Below are 17,513 nucleotides of genomic sequence, written 5' to 3'. Positions count from 1 at the left end.
TCTTCCAAATAAATACATACTATTTAAACAGAAAAGTCTGCCTGTTAATTTTCTGACCATCTCTAGCACTTGAGAATCTGTGCCTTAATGAAAGAATAGTAGGTGGCAGATCAGAATCTCACCTGATGAAGTGAAGCTCAGCTCGGGCTCCTTAGCTGAGTTCTGCAGCATATTTATGGAGGGCAAGGAAAATGCTCCCTACTTGTGGTTTAGCTCTGATGGAAGATGTGATTGTGCCCATTTTGCAAATCATCTTCTAATTCAGATTTCAGCAAGTTTCCACGACCATAGAAATCTTGCTCACAAGCTGGACAGTACAGATTACAAGGCAGAGGGCAAAATCTCAGTTCCTCTCCTTGCCAGTCACTGGAAAAGAGGTAAGCGTGTGCTGGCCTTTGTCTACCCAGAGTACTGGGATGTCTTCCTCAACTGCTTTGCCAGGGGCATAGAGATGCAGAGAGAGATTGTAATAGTGAATTATTTGGTAAAACAACATTTCTGCTAACACGATAGAAAAAGAAATCCTGCTGTGTTCTCCCTCCGTGGTTTTGCTAGGAATTCCTCATTCCTTGAGGTTCTGATGCACCAGATTCAGCCACCTTGCAGAGTCACCTATTTGCGGAAGTCATTAAAAGCCATTGTTTAACTAAAGGCTTTTCATTTCCTTCCCTACCATTTTCCAAGTCCCTGCGGCTGCGCAGACCTGACTCAGCAACATTCTATTTTGGGCATTGGTTACCTCGTCTCAGATTCTGGGCTATAGCTCCCTAATTTTCAATTCTTTGCTGAGAAATGGCAATTACCTGGATTTGGACTCCAGGTCTGTAGTAGTCTCACCCCAAAAGGACACATCATTGTACTGGGACTCTGTCCCCTGCCACCAGGTAGTATCTGGGGACTGAATTCTCCTTCATGCTACCTCATGGACAAGCTAACATTTTTACTAGTATGAAGTGTTAAATTTCCTGGAAAAGTATTCATTGGCCAGGGTGTTAAAGTCTTTGAGTAGAAAACACACACACAGACACACACACACACACACACACACAAGCACACAGTCCCCAGCCCCTCCGGTGCATACACATCCTGTAGCTAAATGGGATCATGAATGGAAAGCACCCAGCACAGTGACTGTCATGGAGCCCAGAACTCAATAAATATTATTGACAACTACTAATATTATAATTATCATGCTCAGGAGGAAAATGTAGCCCTGGAACCCTTTGTTGTCACGCTCGGGAATCAGAAAGCTCCCTTACTTAGCTTAGTGACCCTTTCGTTGATTTTTATACTCCATCCTTCATACACACACAGCACATTAAGAGTCTGCGTTCTTGGGATGTGTGCAAAATTCCAATTCCTGTCAGGAGAATTTATGCGTGGTTTTAGAGGGGATAATCGACCAGTTAGTATGTGCGCACTGATTTTATACACATACGCGTCGCCGTTTACAGCACACATTATAACATCTTCAGTCTCTGCCAAGAATGTGTATTTCTTAGCCCCATGCATTTGCATATTATGGGTTCATAATTCCAAATAGCTGTAAAGATCTCCACAGAAAAATGTAGTCACTGTACTCTGATGTTCTAAATCTCAATATAGTAGTAGAACCTGGCTAATTTCTGCCCTTGCTAATGTGCCAGACCCATAATTTACACACACACGCACACACACACATACACACACACTCTGATTTTACCCTATTTCTAAGCAAAGATTGAATAGCTGGGAACTGAGCTGGATTGCCTATCCCCAGACTTCATTACCTTTCCAAAATATATCATATGCACGGCAAAATGTAGCTTGGTCTTATTACAGATGATTAAAAAGAAAAGATTCATCAAAATAAATGAACCTGCCGTATCTGCATCTGATCTTCCCTGGTTGGCGTTCCTGGCCTCCCACCCTCACCCCCACCTCCAGCTTAAGTCATCTGCCGGTCTCTGGCTTCACTGAGTTCCGTGACGAGGCAGAGAGCTCTTCAGAAATTGCTCTTTCAAGCTAAAATCACCAGAAAATCCAGCTACCCACACCCCACTCTCTAATCAATCATTAGCGCATTTGCCATTGGCAGCACTTGATTTGACCAAACAAAATAGAGCAGCAGGAAGAGAAGAAACTTCTGAGACATTTTTTAAGGTCTTGCAGGTACAAGGCACCTGAATTTTAAAAACGATCACGTGGAGGTTTTCTTTTTGAAGTTCAGGGGAAAAAGGATGCCAAGTTGAAGTCTATTCTAGCCTATTTCAGTGTAGCAAGAATAAAATAGCTGGCCTATAGAAGTTTTCAAGTGCGATGGAAATGCTGCAGAAATCCACTGTGGCGTTGCCAACCTGGGGACTGCTGGGACTGGAGACTGGCCAGGGCTGGGGAGGGACACCAATGGCGACTTTTTTGTGTGTGTGGTCTGCTTTGCTCAATGATGCTCAATCAGAAAGCGTGTCTGTTGAAGAGCTCCCTGCAGATTGGCAGCTCTGCATCTTTCCTGGTTTCTGGACTGGGAAGAACACCATTTCCCAGCTGCTCAAGTGGTGGCTCTTCCTGGCTCACGTGCCTGAGGTTACTGACATCGGGTTCAGGTTCGTTATAATTGTCCCGATGCCTCTTAGATTCTGCTCTTTGTGTGTTTTTTTTTTTTTTTTCCTGCGGTGCTGGGGATTTGAACCCAGGGCCTTGTGCTTGTGAGGCAGGCACTCTACCAACTGAGCTATATCCCCAACCTGAGGTTTATTTTTAATTAGGGGCATTTGCATTAGTTGTGTGTGTGTGAGTGATCATTTTGAAGGTGTTTTGACTAAACTTACTTTCAGTTTTCATTCAGAGCTTCATTAGAGAAGAATCAAATGACATCTTTATATTCACAAAATTCTTTAAAATATTTTAATAGCTTTATCAAAGTATGATTTACATGCCATAGACTTTGCTTTGTTTTAGGTGTAGAATTTAACATTTACTTTTATATCTACTTCGTCAGGGAGAGAGAGTATCAGTGAGCAGGAACTGTAGAATGGAGAAGAAGGGAAAGGAATCCTTCTGTTCCAAACCTGTGTGGGTACACACCCCAGTTCACCTTCCCTGCAGAAGGAAGCCAAGGCGCCTGCAGCACCGTGGGAGAGGGGCAACCATACTCTGAGCTGGGCCGCTTCTGTCTTGTCCCCTCCCACCCTAGCAGGGAGGAAGGGGCTCCTCAGTGCTCAGACAATAACGATCGTCATTAACAATTTGGAAATGCCAAGGCATTGTCACGTCAGAAGCATATTCATTGGCATGTGTGAACCCAGCTCTTTCTGGTTCTCACAGATTTTACTGAAGTGATTTCTTTCACGTCCCAGGCCAGTTCCCCCTGTATCCACAGAACCAAGTATTATCCCTGGAGCGAGGTGAGTGACCAGGAGCACACTCACTGCTCAGCAGGTGAGTGGAGACCCGTCCTTGGTCCCCCGACTTTCCAGGCTGGTGGAATGGCCTTCTCGTGGCATTGCCCTGCTGGGATGACCTGATGCAGGCATGAGAGGAGGACAGCAGAAAGGCAGCGTGGAGGTCACCAAGACCTATTCACCTCCTGCACAGGTTTCTGGTGTGCCGGCGTCCTGGTTCAGCTCCAGAGCCATCTTTGCTCCTTAAAGCCCTCTCAGTGAAGACGCTGGGCTATTGTGGACTGGTTTTAGCCGTTTTTCTCATTTTGCAGCCCTGAAAGAAGTAGAGTTCAAGTGGAAGACCTCCTAACTTAGGCCTTCATTCCCAAAGTAGCAATCCTTTGATTAATACCTGGTAACTCCAAGCAAGGAATTAGGCCACGCAGAGAAATTCAGCCATAGCGGGCACCTGGACTACTGTTCAGAAACCACTGTTTTAAATCCTGTTTTGCATTCTATGGGGGTGTGCCTGTGTGTCGTTTTGAAAAAAAGTTCTGTAAAAGACCATATTTTAGGGAAAAAAGGGCATTTCATTTTTAAGAATTCAAAAAATTTTTAAAAAGTTAGTAAAGAAACCCATTGTATGTAGATGCAAGTATTTATTAGACATTGACGTGTGGTGGGAAGGGAAGATCTCATGCTTTGAAAGGGGGACAGGCTTGCCCTCTGGTTCCAAGGACCATCACAGGGAATTCATCCCGCTGGGATGCCTGCTTAGACGTCCTTTCCTTTCAGCCTCTGCCAGCTGGTGTGGAGCAGAAAGCCAACTAATGGGGCAGAAAGCCAAGCTCTCCCTTGAGCTGAGAGCCACAGAGGGGAGAAAGAGGTAGCCGGCAGACCCAGAGCAGAGGAACACCAAGGCCTTACAGCCAGGCCATTGGCAGGCTGGGAGGGTTTAGTGCTGAAAGGAGATGGCTACACACTCCGCACCCTGCTGGCGCCTCTCCAGGCGGGGGAGCCAGGCAGCCGGAGAGTTTTACAGCAGTGGCTTTCTCAGCAGGGCCCACCCTAGACCAGCAACCTCAGGGTCTCCTGGGACTTAGGAGAGATGCCCGTGATTGGGCCCCACCCTGCCCAAACCACCTGGATCAGAAACTCTCAGGGTGCGCCTGGAGATCTGTAGTAGAACATGACTTCTTGGAGGGTCCCATGAACCCTCTGGTTTGAGAATCTCTGCTGTAGAAAGGAGCTTACGTGAAGCAGTGACTGATAACGGCGGAGGAGCAAGTACTGCTTCGGTATTATTACTGTGAACATGTTAATTCATTAAGTCAGGCCTGGGCCATTTAATAGTTCTGTTATTTGATACAAAATGTGTTTGACTGACTTGCATAGCAAAAATCCAAGGAACCACACTTAGAGGACAAAGGAGATTCTGAGAGTCAGATCCCCTGGGCTTTATGTCCTGACTGCGCCACTGACCAGCCAGGGTTCCTTCAGATTCCCAGGCCCCATTTTTCTTGTTAGGGTAGTAGTTCCCACTGCAGGGGGTTCTTGAGAGGAACGGAGACTGGGAAACACCATGTGGGCAGCATCCAGCTCGGAGCTACTGCCCCGGGGCAGTACTGAGAGGGTGTCCCTTCACTGGCCGGCTCTGTTCTGGGGGTGCTGCTCTCACCTGGTGGTGGCCACCCAGAGGCCATAGCTTTGCTTCTCTGGAACTAAGCAAAAAGGGATCTGAGGCTCCTGTCCACTCACTTTATGTAATGGGTGTAAAGGGAAACTAGGGTTTTCAATATTAGCAGAGAAAGGGTTGGAGCTCCTGTGTCTGCTGTGGCTCAGCAGCTTTCTTGTCCAGGCTTTGTGCCGTCATGTGTTTTGCCCTGCAGCACATGAAGGCCCACGTGAGAGGCCCTAGCAAGGGTCGGAGATAGGGTTCATGGTCAAGTGCAAAGGCCCGGGGCTGGGAGAGAATGCCAGAGCCGAGGTGGCTCTTTCTCGCTTGTTGCTGTCAGCTGCCTCTAGTGCCTGGGTTTCCCCACCGGCAGGCATGGGCTCTGGAGGGAGGAAGAAGCTGCCTCTTTTGGAGGTGGGTACGGGAAGGGTCTGCTATGATAGTAGAGTACAGCATCCCTATGACCAGTGGGGACGTGGGGCGCAGAGAGGGCAGGCCTGGCAGGTGGGGACTTGTATGCCACCGGACGCCATTGAAAGCACCCACGTGGGTGAGTCCTGTGTTATGGTCGCAATTCTTAAACAATCCCCCAAATTGGGCTTTTCAGTGTTGTTATTGCCTCTTGGGACCAACTGGGCATGAGAGTAGGGCTTTTCCTGTACACTTTATTTACCCTCTTTGATACTGTTTGAATTTATGACTATGTCTTGCTTTTGTTATGTGTGTTTAAAAAGCTGATTTGAAAAATGAAGATCTTTTCTTGACTAAGGAAATCAATTCTGTGGAGACGTGGAATATTCTGCAAAGATGATCAATGTGAATGACTAAGCAAAAAGGACACATTTTAAAAATGAATCCATTTTTATAAACACATACCTATGTATGAAAACACAATGTATATTACAGTAATATTGGAATTAATTTTTTTTTGTTTAACCCATCTGGACATACTTTTCTCCTAATGTGAACATATATTACATTTGTAGTTAGACAAAAATAATTATTGATTTTAAGTAAAAGAGAAAAGAGCTTGGACGACTCATCAGACTCCTTCATCCAGGGTTCCCAGTCCAGCCCTCTCCCCTCAAATGGGTGGCCATAGCTTCATTTAACATCAGCAATATGTTTTCTGTGGGAAATCCTCTGATTCCAGCTCAATGAGTATAGGGCATCTCCCAAGGTGGAGATGGGACTCTAGAGAAATTGCAGATAGATATAGCGTTCGTTCGTTCATTCATTCATCCACTCAGAAATATGTAGCAAGTGCCTCTGTGCCAGGCACAGTTCCACAGAGAATTACAGAGCACGGTTGATCACTTTTGCTCTGAGTTGTCTCCTTTTCCGTATCGATTCAATTCTTCATCTCTTAACCAGGGGAGAGCCTCACCAAACAGGAAGATGGCCTCAGCTGGACTCTTCAGTCACAGGGAGGCAGGGGTTAGGGCCTCAGGTGGCCTGGATGAAGGGTGAGGTGGCACCGACCCAAGGGAGCACCCCACGGAAATTGTGCCTGTCACAGCTGTTGACTGATGTTTTCCTGCACCAGGCACTGGGATAATTGCTTATACCTATTTTAATCTCTGCAGAAACCCTTTAAAGGCAAGGAAACTGAGTGTCATGAAAATGAAGGGCTCAGCTCTGGGTCACACATCTGGGAGGGAGCAGAGGCAGGAATTAAATCCACCTCCTTCTGTTTCCGAGGCCACTGTTTCCACCTGCTCTTCCACAGCCCTGTGTCTGGGCCAGTGCAGGTATTCAGGTATTCACTGGGTCCACAGACAGGCCCAGCTGACACACGGAAGATGCACGCACAAGCACAGAGCCACATACACATGCATACAGACCTGCACATACACACAGACACACAGACAACACAGAGATGCACATAGACACGCGGACAACATAAAACACACACAGACATACACACTACACAGACAACATGGAAAAACACATACACACAGACATACACATAACATAGACACACACATACACACACAGAAAGAATTAAATCATTCTAAACATCACTCTATGAATAAATGACAAAATGCGGTTTGGGAAACTGCAAAGTTACCCTGCTACTCTCAGCCCAAAGCCTCCTCATCACTCAGACTGGAGGACAATTATTTCAGAGTCTCATGACTCTGTTGGGCTGAAGTAGTGATATACTCCAAATAAGGACTCTGTGTGTGTGTGTGTACATGGGTATGAGGGGGGAGGTCAAATTAATCCTGTAAACAAGAGGAGAGAGTGCAGCTTTTGAGCTCTGTAAGAGAACATGGCCTGTAAGTACCCATGTGCTCTTCCAAAGAATCCTTTCATCCCTACCAGTTCCGGGTCAGTTAGGCCCCAATTGCTTCTGTGTGAGATGGACTGTGTTGCACAAATCTCTTTTCCAGTCCCAACTTCCATGGTACTAGTGTTTATCGGTTTAAGCAAAATCAGATCTTTTAAAATCAGTTTGCTTTTAAAATAAGAAGTCAACTTCTCTCTTGGATTCCCCAGTATAAAAGAAGAAGGCAGAAACAGTTTTTAAGCAATTCATGACTCAGAGACAGTTTCTTCCATCCTTTCAACATGCCCAGCACATTGCTGGGTGCTGTGGGAAAGTCCATGTGAAAATGTCAGGCTCGATTCTTGACCCCAAAAAACATATTCCCCACTGGGGAGATGATTTCAGTATTCATTGAAACAATAATGATAAAAACCCCAAAACAAGGCAGCATTGGCATTAAGTGGCAAATCAATTGGTCCTGAAGATACTTAGGAGGGGGACAGCAGAGAGGGTGGGGTAGAGAGGGTGGCAACTGAGGTGTTTTGACAGATGGCTGGGATTTCAATTGGAAGGAGGGAATCGGCTCTGTCAATCAAGCCTGCAGAGCCAATCAGAGCAGGGTGCAGGGTGGCAACCATGCTTTTGGCCAAACCTTGTTATTTATTATACTCTATTCTCAACTGGTTGCCATTTCTGGCCAACCTGTATGTGTGCGTGTGTGCACGCGCCCAGGTCACAGGGACCCAGCCCTCTCTCCATGCCCCTCTTTCTGTGGCCTATCACAGCTCTGGTTTCTTGAGGGAAGATAGAGGCAAAGAGATGTGCAGGTAAGCTCGTGTTGGGCAGCTTCCTGAAGCTGAGGGAAGAGATGTGCTGGAGAGGGCAGCTGGCCTGAGTGATGCTAAAACCAGACAGGGAGTTAACTTTCAGATGACCGAGTTTTCCGGTCGTCTCCATTTCAACTGCCTGCTAGAAATAAAGCCCCATTCATTCTGAGCATCTATTAAGATGGAGCCGGGCTGCTGGGGAATGCGGAGGACTGGTCCCTGGCCTCTTCTCCACTTCACCCACGGGTCTTCCTGGAATACTGTTTGGCACACTCGTCTTGCCACCAAAACCCATCCAGGGCGCTTAGCCTTCCGACCTCCATGTCAACCCTCCAACCACCTCTGCAGCCTCCCTGTCTCTGCATCTGTGCACCCCGACCCCAGCTACGGTGCTGTTCCTGAACAGGACGTGACATTTCATGCTCCTGTGTACTCATTATAGCCCCTCAATCTGGAATGTTCTTTACTCCACTTCTATTAAAATCCAACTCATTTGGTAAAGTTCACCCTACCTGCCTCCTACTCTGAGAAGTCTTTCTGGATCATCCCACTGGAACTAATGACTTCTACAGGGCTCGGGGCTGAGGAAGGAGAGAGAATGGAGAAGCTGCATGCTGGACATTTGGAAAGGTTTGGGAGATTCAAAAAGATCTGAAGCTCCAGAGAGGCAGGGGCGACTTGGTTACAGCATCTGATGACATTCTTTAAGATGAAGCTAAAGAATCCTGTAAGAATTTTCCTTATAGTCATGTTAGTTGCTGGACCCTGCATTCTTGCAGAGACTAGGTGACATGGAGCCCTTGGATTTATTAGGGTTACCAATTCCATTCTCCCAGCACATCCGCACCCCAGCTGTATCCAGCATCCCTCTCTCAAAGTTATACCCTTCTGTGACTTGGACCTTCCAGGATAGCTGTTTTAGTCAGCTTTTTCGTCACTATGACCAAAAGACCCAGCAAGAATAATTGTAGAGGAGGAAAGAAGTTTATTTGGGGGCTCACAGTTGTAGAGTTCTCAGTCCATGGAAGGCAGGTTCCAATCCTTGGCGCTCAAGGTGAAGCAGAACATCATAGTGGAAGAGTGTGGAAGAGGAAAGCAGCTAGGGGACATGGCGACCAGGGAGCAGAGAGAGAGAGAGAGAGAGAGAGAGAGAGAGAGAGAGAGAGAGCGAGAGAGCGCTGTGCTCAACAAGGACAAAATATAAACCTCAAGTCATGCCCAGAGGCCCACCTCCTCCAGTTACCATCCAGTTACTGCCTATCAGGGGGTTAATTCACTGACTGTGTTGAGACTCTTGTAACCCAATCATTTTACCTCTAAACCTTCTTTTATTGTCTCACTCATGAGATTTTGGGGGACACCTAACATCTAAGCCATCAGGAGCTGATTAGTTTTTTTTTTTAACAGTACAAGTAAAAGGTTTACTTTATATTACTGTTCATAATAATATATAGTAAGTTATGTTATAAAAATATATGATAAAATCTTTTGTGTGTGTGTGTGTGTGGTGCTAGGAATTGAACCTTCTGCATGCTAGGCAAGTATTCTACCACTGAGCTGCATCCTCAGTCCTATGATACAATCTTGTAAGAAACCGAATGAAATGAAGCTTGACCACTCCTTTAAGAGACCAGAATAAAACTGCAGGGGCTGGCTAAGTTCCACTAATTTCTTTTCATTTTCTTCGATTTTTTCTCCTGATCTTCGGTTATCTTTTCTGCAGGTCGCTTTTTCAACCCCTTCATTTTCCTAGTTTGTAGTTTGCTTAGGTCTTATTTCTGCATATGAATCCTTCCATAAGTTGTACCAAAAGTATCATGGGAGATATTTTTCTTCTTTGGCTTGAGGGCTTTTGGCGTTTTCATAGATAACTTATAAAGGTCATCTGATGCCAGGTGTGTCCTCCTCACAACCAGATCCAGTGAAGGTCCCATTTCTTCCAATTCAATCCGTGGTGTTCTGCAACCAGATTTCTTCAACAGCAACTTATAGCTTCAAAAGTAAATCTTCCCATTCAGTGCAGTGAAATGCAGAACGTACTCTAATCCTGCTAGGCGAATATTTGATACTGTAGGCCCTCTGAAAAAGTCAATAAGAAGACTTTTTAGTCTTCTATAGTCTTCAGTTGAATCAAAAGCATCACCATCAAATATTAACATGGGTTTTGTTCCCTCGGGACATTTACTATTCTTAATATCTTTGAGAGACACAAACTTCCCAATACCTAATTCAATCATATCCAGCACATGGTAGTCATACATGCGACCTATTACTAGATTATTTGGCCGCGTCTTGTTATGAGAGCCAAACATGAATAAAGCGCAATCTGACTTCTTTGAAAAGAATTCCAGTGATGTCTGATCCTCAAATGGTCTTGTAATATTTTTCTTTTTATTTAAAATGCCGCATGGTTTTTCAGTGCATACACATCTTTAAGTACTTGTGTCACTGCTGCATTCACATTTCGCCCTTAAATCAGTGTGGCATTTTTAATATTTTCACTGAGCTTCAGTTCTCTCTTCTCAAGGAATCTCGTGGCCCTTTTCATTTTGGGTTTTACAACTCAATCCAAGACGTCTGTGGCTACCGCAGCCCCAAACTGGTCAAAGGTGGAAACCACGTGGTTACACCAGATAGGCGCATGCACCCCAGCAGACGGAAGCCCTGATTAGTTTTTTGTATATATGTTCACTGCAGGTGAATCCAGCCTCTAGAGCTGAGTTTGCATCCCCTCTTGGCAGGTGCCAGGGCCTCAGCTGTCAGGCACCCTCTGCACTGGCAAGGGTAAGTGCCTCTCAAATGGGCGGAAGGAAGTGGATTGGGTTGGTGATGTTCTTCCCCTGTGGAGTCTCAGGATTTGTCCTCTGCTTTTCCGTCCATCTGTTCTTTCCACCTTTTAACACTCATCCTGGAAGATTCTGGCAATTGGTAAAGGTGGTAGGAAGGACAGGTTTTCCTGAGGCCAGCACAACAGCACTGATATTCTGTGGGGTGGATGGGGAAGCCTACCTGATCAGAGCGTGGCCTTCAGTGTGTTCAGCAGGTGTGTAGCCCCTCGTTGGTAGACAGCACTTCCTGATTGCAGGTGGGGGTGGTGTGGGGTTAGGGTTAGTTCCGACATCTGTGACTACCCCATAAGGGGTTAAAGAGTACAGCTGAGGGTCTGTGGGGAATCAGGCCAGCTGAAAAGGCCACTCTGAGAAGAGCTCTGAGGGTACCCAGGAGTGAGTCTGCCACACTGGCTGCCTGCAGGATCACCATGCGGGTTGGCGAGGAGTAGGGAGCCAGCAGCCAGCAGCGCTGTGCATGTTTGAAACCACAAATCACAACTCTGCAAATATCGAGGGTTTCCTGTGTGTTTCTGAACTGCTAGCTGGAAGAGGTCAAAGGGACTTTTTGTGTGCTTCACTTACTTCTCTGTTCACGTCTGTCCCTGCCCGATTGCCTCCCCCTCCTGATGGTTGGTGCCTTCTGGGAAGGCCTGCCCTTGCACAGGGCACGTTATCAGCGACTCGCGAGCATAAGCAGGTAGACATTGTATGGTGCCATCCCCCTGTCTCTGTCCGCATCCCAAAATGGGATCTATAATTGCTGAGCTATGCAAAATCGGCGGACCAGGCTGGGATCTGAAACCCTGACTGCAGCTCCTTATCGTGGTGTTTGAATCCAGTGACCCAATCAGCTTCAACAGAGGTCACCACTGGCTTCCTGATAGCCACACACCACAGGCTGGTGCAGGTACTGCTAGGACCTTCATTGATCTACAGAACCCTTGAGACCCCAAAAGAAAAATATTGACTTCAGTTTAAAAAGAGGTGTTCAAACCAGAAAGTAGTAAACACCAAGCTAAGTCCCAACAAAGTAATATCAGGCTCCCTGTGACTCACGTCAGCTCCAAGTTTGTCATTTCAGTGAAGGATGTGGGTACATGTTAGTATGACGCTCTGACGTAAGGCACACCTCGTACCAGGCCAGAGACTCGTACCCAGCCTTGCCTCCTGGGACATCTCTTCCAGTCTGTCTCAGCATTCTAACCATCTCCAACGACTTCGGTTGTGCGGGGTAGTGACAGCGGGCTGGGGAACACTGCCTGGTCAGAAATGATCCTCTTCCTGCCTGTCTGTCACCTGGTCAGTCATGTCCCCTGTTTTCCAGTTTCCAGTGTGGTGGGAGTTGCAGGGGCTACCAGGCTGGTCCTAGTGCAGGCCGATTTGTAGTAAGACCGTGCTGGGCTCGCCTGGCCCGCTCCCTCGGAGTGACCATGGTGCCCTGCCCAGGCTGGGGTGGAGCTTGTTTTGGGATGGGGACAGTCCCCAAACTAACCCTTACTCAAGTTTTTTTTCCTAATGTCTATCCTTCCTCCCTTCACCTCCTCATTGAAACATTCCCCAGTCTTGTCTCCTCCACCAAAGTATCTTTTGACTTCATCCCATTGGCTCCTTTTTTTTGCTCTAATTGGGGATCTTGTGATGTAAAGCACTGTAAGAACAAAGGACTACTAATACAGGTAGGGTCCCTCCCTCCCACTGCTTCTCACCCCTAAAATTATTCAGCCTCCAGGATGATGATGATGATGATAATGATGATGATTTTGTAGTGCTGGGGTGGAACCCAGGACCTCAAGCACGCTAGGCAAGTGCTGTACCACTGAGTCACATCCCCAGCCCACTCCAAATTACCTTTCAAACATCTACACTTCTAAATTCTAAATTCTAAATTCTTACACGTTCTATCTCCCCTCTACTTTATATAGAAAATCCAAACATCTAAAACTATAAAAAGAAATGAAGTCAATGTATTCTCCTAGTCTTTTTTTTGGTACTGGGGATTGAACCCAGGGGTGCTTAACCACTGAGACACAACCCCAGCCCTTTTTATATTTTTTTTATTTTGAGACAGGGTCTTGCTAAGTTACTTAGAGTCTCATGAAATTGCTGAAGCTGGCCTTGAACTTGTGATCCTCCTGCCTCAGCCTTCCAAGCCACTGGGATTTCAGGCATGCACCACGACACCCAGCTTCTCCTGATCTTTAGCCCCATCAGTTTGAAAAAGATCGCAATCAAACGATCTGACGGTTTTGTTTTGGAGGATTCTATAAGGGGATATGAGCGAAGGGGACTTCTATGTTGACTTGAGCCTGGCCAGTGGAGGGTTGACCGTCTGATGATTTGACTCCTGGTTGTCAGAGACTAAGATGCTGTTGCCTCCAGTTTGCTTAGGTTTTGGAAATCAGTAGTGGCAGAATGCCTGTCAGTGAAGTTCATGGGTGGCCTGGCTAAGTTAAGAAGAAAATACTGGAGCAAATTGCGTTTTCTGTTAGACAATGGTCAAAATGTTCACTTTCTCCTACTTTCACATCCTTCAAGGTGCCAGGTGCACCTTGAGAATGTAGAGGGAAAAAATCAGAGTGAACTCTTGACCTTTTGTTTATGTTGTATCATTTTAGGTAAATTTTTACTTGGTGAATTTGAACTTCCCTGTTCTTTATTCCTTAACTTTAAATTTTAGGTAAGTTTTTACTTCCTTCTTTGGAGGGCTTCTAGCATTGCTTGTCCTAATCTAATCTGTGCATGGGGAGAGAATTTAAATGTTAACTGGAGTTATTGTACTTGGTGAGAAAATCTCCTCCATAGCAATAACATTGATGCCTCTGAAGTCAATCATGTGGCTTTTGAATTATATTGTTATCAGATTCTGCATTACTCATTCTTTTTCTTTGTGGCTTGGATTATTTGAAATTGACTAAAAGAGAGTAAGGAAAAATTAGGTTTTTCTTCTATAGGAAGAAGTGTCATTACTGAGGATGTGGAACTAGGGGATGGGTTTGGAAGGGGTGTTGTTATAATAATAGCTGTCAATGGTTTTGCTTTCTTTGTTTTAAAGAGATTCTCACTATCAAAAGCAGTGAAAAGTAACCATGGCACAGTGAAGTTAGGCAGTAAGAGCAGCTTGGTCCCTCTGTCACTACTTGTTATCTTTTAATAAGTTTTAGCAAATGGTTTACCAACTTATGAAAAATAATCCTCTGACCCCTGCATTTACCTCTTCAGAAGGAACCGCCTTCCATTCTTGCCCCTGAATTTTGATCCTTATGTCCATATTTCTAAATAACAAACCCAAATGACTGCTTCTTGATTTTTCAGTGTTAGGCATGATCTGTTGGTTTCCCACTCGTGGAAGTGAAAATTGAATTCTTTCCTTGTATCCTCCCTTCCCCTCACACTGCCTTCCATAGCCGATCGTCGACTGGATTCTGGTTCCTGTTGATCCACGCCTGCCTGTGAATGCACGTACACCTCTTTCCGTTGCCATGTGACAGCATGCTCACGGGAGGAATTGCCATTACACGTGATTGTGTGATTAGCTTGGTCAGCGGCATGTGAGTGAGTGAGTGACGTTTACCATTTCTGATCAGAAGTTTAAGAGCCATTGTGTGGCCTGGCCGAGGTGCTCTTCCTCTTCTGAAAAAATGGAGATGTTCCAAAAGAAGGGCTGATCCTTCAGCCTAGATCCTAGAAGGAACAAGACATGCAGTGCAACCACAGCTGGCCCACAGCTGTGCTTCCTTGTCAATGAGTGAAAAACAGCTTTTGTTCTTATAAGCCTTTGGGCCTTTTTGTTACTGCAGTATAACTTAGCAAAAATTGATTGACACTTACCTCCCGCCCCCATCCTCCCAGCATATTCATCTCATAATTTTGGTGGGATAAATATTGGATGTTTACCTCGTTATCACTTTGTACTTGTTCTTCTCACATGAGTGTGTCTATGGTGCTGTTCCTTTCTTGAATTACTGTTTTTCCTAGAATTGCATTATTTTTGTTTATGATTCCACAGCTACTAATCCAATCCCCCAAGGCTCTACCTGCTGTCTAAATGTCTTCTGGAGATGTTCATATTTCTTGGAGAAGTCTCTCTGTGTCTCTGATGAGCTCTAGTCTGGACCACTTGACCTCTACACCTGGTGCAAATCTGCCATCTTGGGATCATCTTCCATCATCATTTGGGATTATTTGACTCTCTCCTGTGTTGAATTTTCTATTTTCTACATCCCAAGGCAGCACCGGCTGCTTCTGCTGCTTCTCGTTCCACGTTTTTTTTTTTTTTTTTTTTTTTTTTTTTTTTTTTTTTTGTGTGTGTGTGTGTGTGTGTGTGTGTGTGGTGTTGGGAATCGAACCCATGGCCTTGTGCTTGCAAGGCAAGCACTTTACCAACTGAGCTATTTCCCCAGCCCCTGCTGCTCTTCTCTTATTCTTTTTTTTTAAAGCAGAGGCGGGGCGTTGTTCCCAGGTATTGCTGGAGCATATCCTCCAGGAGCTTTCCAAGAAGGGGTAATTCTAAGAAGGGGTCAATCAGACATAAACTATTTGAAACTTCGAATGTCCACAAGTATCCTTATTCTACCATCATATTTGCTAGTTTGGCTGGATATAGAATTCTAGTATGAAGATCATAATTTTAAAGACATTTTACTATTGTCTTTTAGGTTTAACTACTATTGAGAAGTCTGAAACTCTTCCAATACTTGATCCTCTGTCCATACCAGTTTTTGCTACCAGAAAGAATTTTTTTAAAAAAACATAGACTATTTTTGAACAGTTACAACTTGCAGAATTATTGTGAGGATTATACAGAATTCTATTCCATATCTGCTTGTTCCTATTATTAACATCTTACATCAGTCTGATGCATCTTCAACATAAATGACCCAATATTGGCATATTATCATTAACTAAATTGAACTTGTTACTCAGATTTAGTTTTCCCCTGCTTTTCTTTCCTGATTCAGGATCCCATCCAGGAGACCACTGACCTTCTGTCATAAGGTCTCCCTAGACTCCTCTTGGTTCTGACAGTTTTTCAGACTTCCCTTGTTTTGGGCAGTTTTGAGGAGTACTGGTCAAGTATTTTGTAGAATGTTGCTCAACTGCGATATATTTAGTGTTTTTCTCACTAACTGGGGGAATGCATTTGGGGGAAGGTGATCATGGGGTAAAGTGCCAGGTGATCATTACCTCCATCAAGGTTATATTCTGTCACTGCCGCTGTGTTTGTCATTGCACACTTCACCTTGGCCACCTGACTTGAGATCGTGTTTGCCATGTTTCTTCTTTTTTTTTTTTTGGTGGTCTTGCTGGGAATTGAACCCAGGGCCTTGTGCATGGGAAGGAATGGAGCTATATCCCCAGCCCCATGTTTCTCCACCTTTCAGTTACTCTTTTCCCCTCCCTTTCCATAATTTTCTCCTTGAAAGAAAGTCACATGCACAGCTCACGCTTAAGAAATGTGAGTTATGCTCTACAACCTTGAGGATGGAGTACCGACCTGACTTACTTGCAATATTTCTGCACTGGAGATTTATCTATTCTTTATTATTTGTTTTATTCATTTGGTTACTTATTTATTTTGCTGCAGACTCATGAATATTCACTGTATGCTTTGGATTATACTCCAATATTATTGTTATTTACTTCATTATTAAGTTGCCCTACCTGTAGCTACTGGTAGCTCTTTTCAGTTGGCTCCTATATCCCCTTGGCATACTCTCAACACTGGTATGGCAGAGTATCCTTTTTAAAATTTTCTGGCAGTACTGATGCTCCAGGCTCAGCTTATATATTTTCTGCCCTGGTCCTGAAGTCAGCCATTTCTTCAAGGAGTCCTCATTCCTTTTATTAGAGAATGATGCTAAAAGGATTTGTGGGGGGGCCATTGTGGGTGCTTGTTGCTACTGATGTGCCATTGCTTCCAGATTCTTCTAGATTGTAGGATGAGGATATATATATGCATGTGTGTGTGTGTGTGTGTGTGTGTGTGTGTGTGTGTGGTGTGTGTACTAACTCTTGTGTATACACATATCTGTAAATATTTCTAAAATTCACACTGTAAGAAACCTGTCTCCCACCATCTGCTGTCCAGTTATGTAATATTCAGCTCCAGTAAATGTGTAGTCGTTTGGGAATTGTTAGCCTATGTCCTCATGGAGATCAGCTTTATCAACCAGAGTGGAGTGCTATGTACAGTTCCTCTTGCCTTTAGTCTTACACACTCCACTCTTTCCAAAGCTGTTAAGGTCAATACTGTATTCTCAGTCTCTCCAGGGAGCTTGTTTTGTATATTTGTAATACATTTTTGGGTCACTTTCAATGTTTCATCCTGGGATTCCTCCACCTTCTAAATGATTTTTTAAAATATTTTCATACATTAAGGTTTATTCTGTGCTATAAAACTCTCTGGGTTTTGATACATGCTAGGGTTTTATACTTACCATTACAATAGCCTACAGAATAGTTTCATCACCCAAAACATCCCTCTACTTATTCTATCTTCTCCCTTCTTCTGAACCCTTGGTAACCAATGGTTTGTAAGTTTCTATCACT

General features: G+C 44.8%; 1 protein-coding gene and 1 pseudogene across 2 annotated transcripts in view; one reads left to right on the top strand and one right to left on the bottom strand.

Moving 5' to 3' along the window:
* Zbtb7c (zinc finger and BTB domain containing 7C) overlaps positions 1 to 17,513 on the top strand; it is a 326,309-nt gene that overhangs the window by 11,852 nt on the left and 296,944 nt on the right. The window lies entirely within an intron of this gene.
* The window catches only part of LOC124965385 (ribosome production factor 2 homolog), a 55,156-nt pseudogene continuing 47,440 nt past the window's right edge, over positions 9,798 to 17,513 (bottom strand).

Source organism: Sciurus carolinensis, chromosome 15, assembly GCF_902686445.1.
Source record: "Sciurus carolinensis chromosome 15, mSciCar1.2, whole genome shotgun sequence".
Lineage (NCBI taxonomy): Eukaryota > Metazoa > Chordata > Mammalia > Rodentia > Sciuridae > Sciurus > Sciurus carolinensis.
The sequence above is the reverse complement of the archived record's forward strand: the minus strand, read 5'-3'. Positions and strand labels throughout refer to the sequence as shown.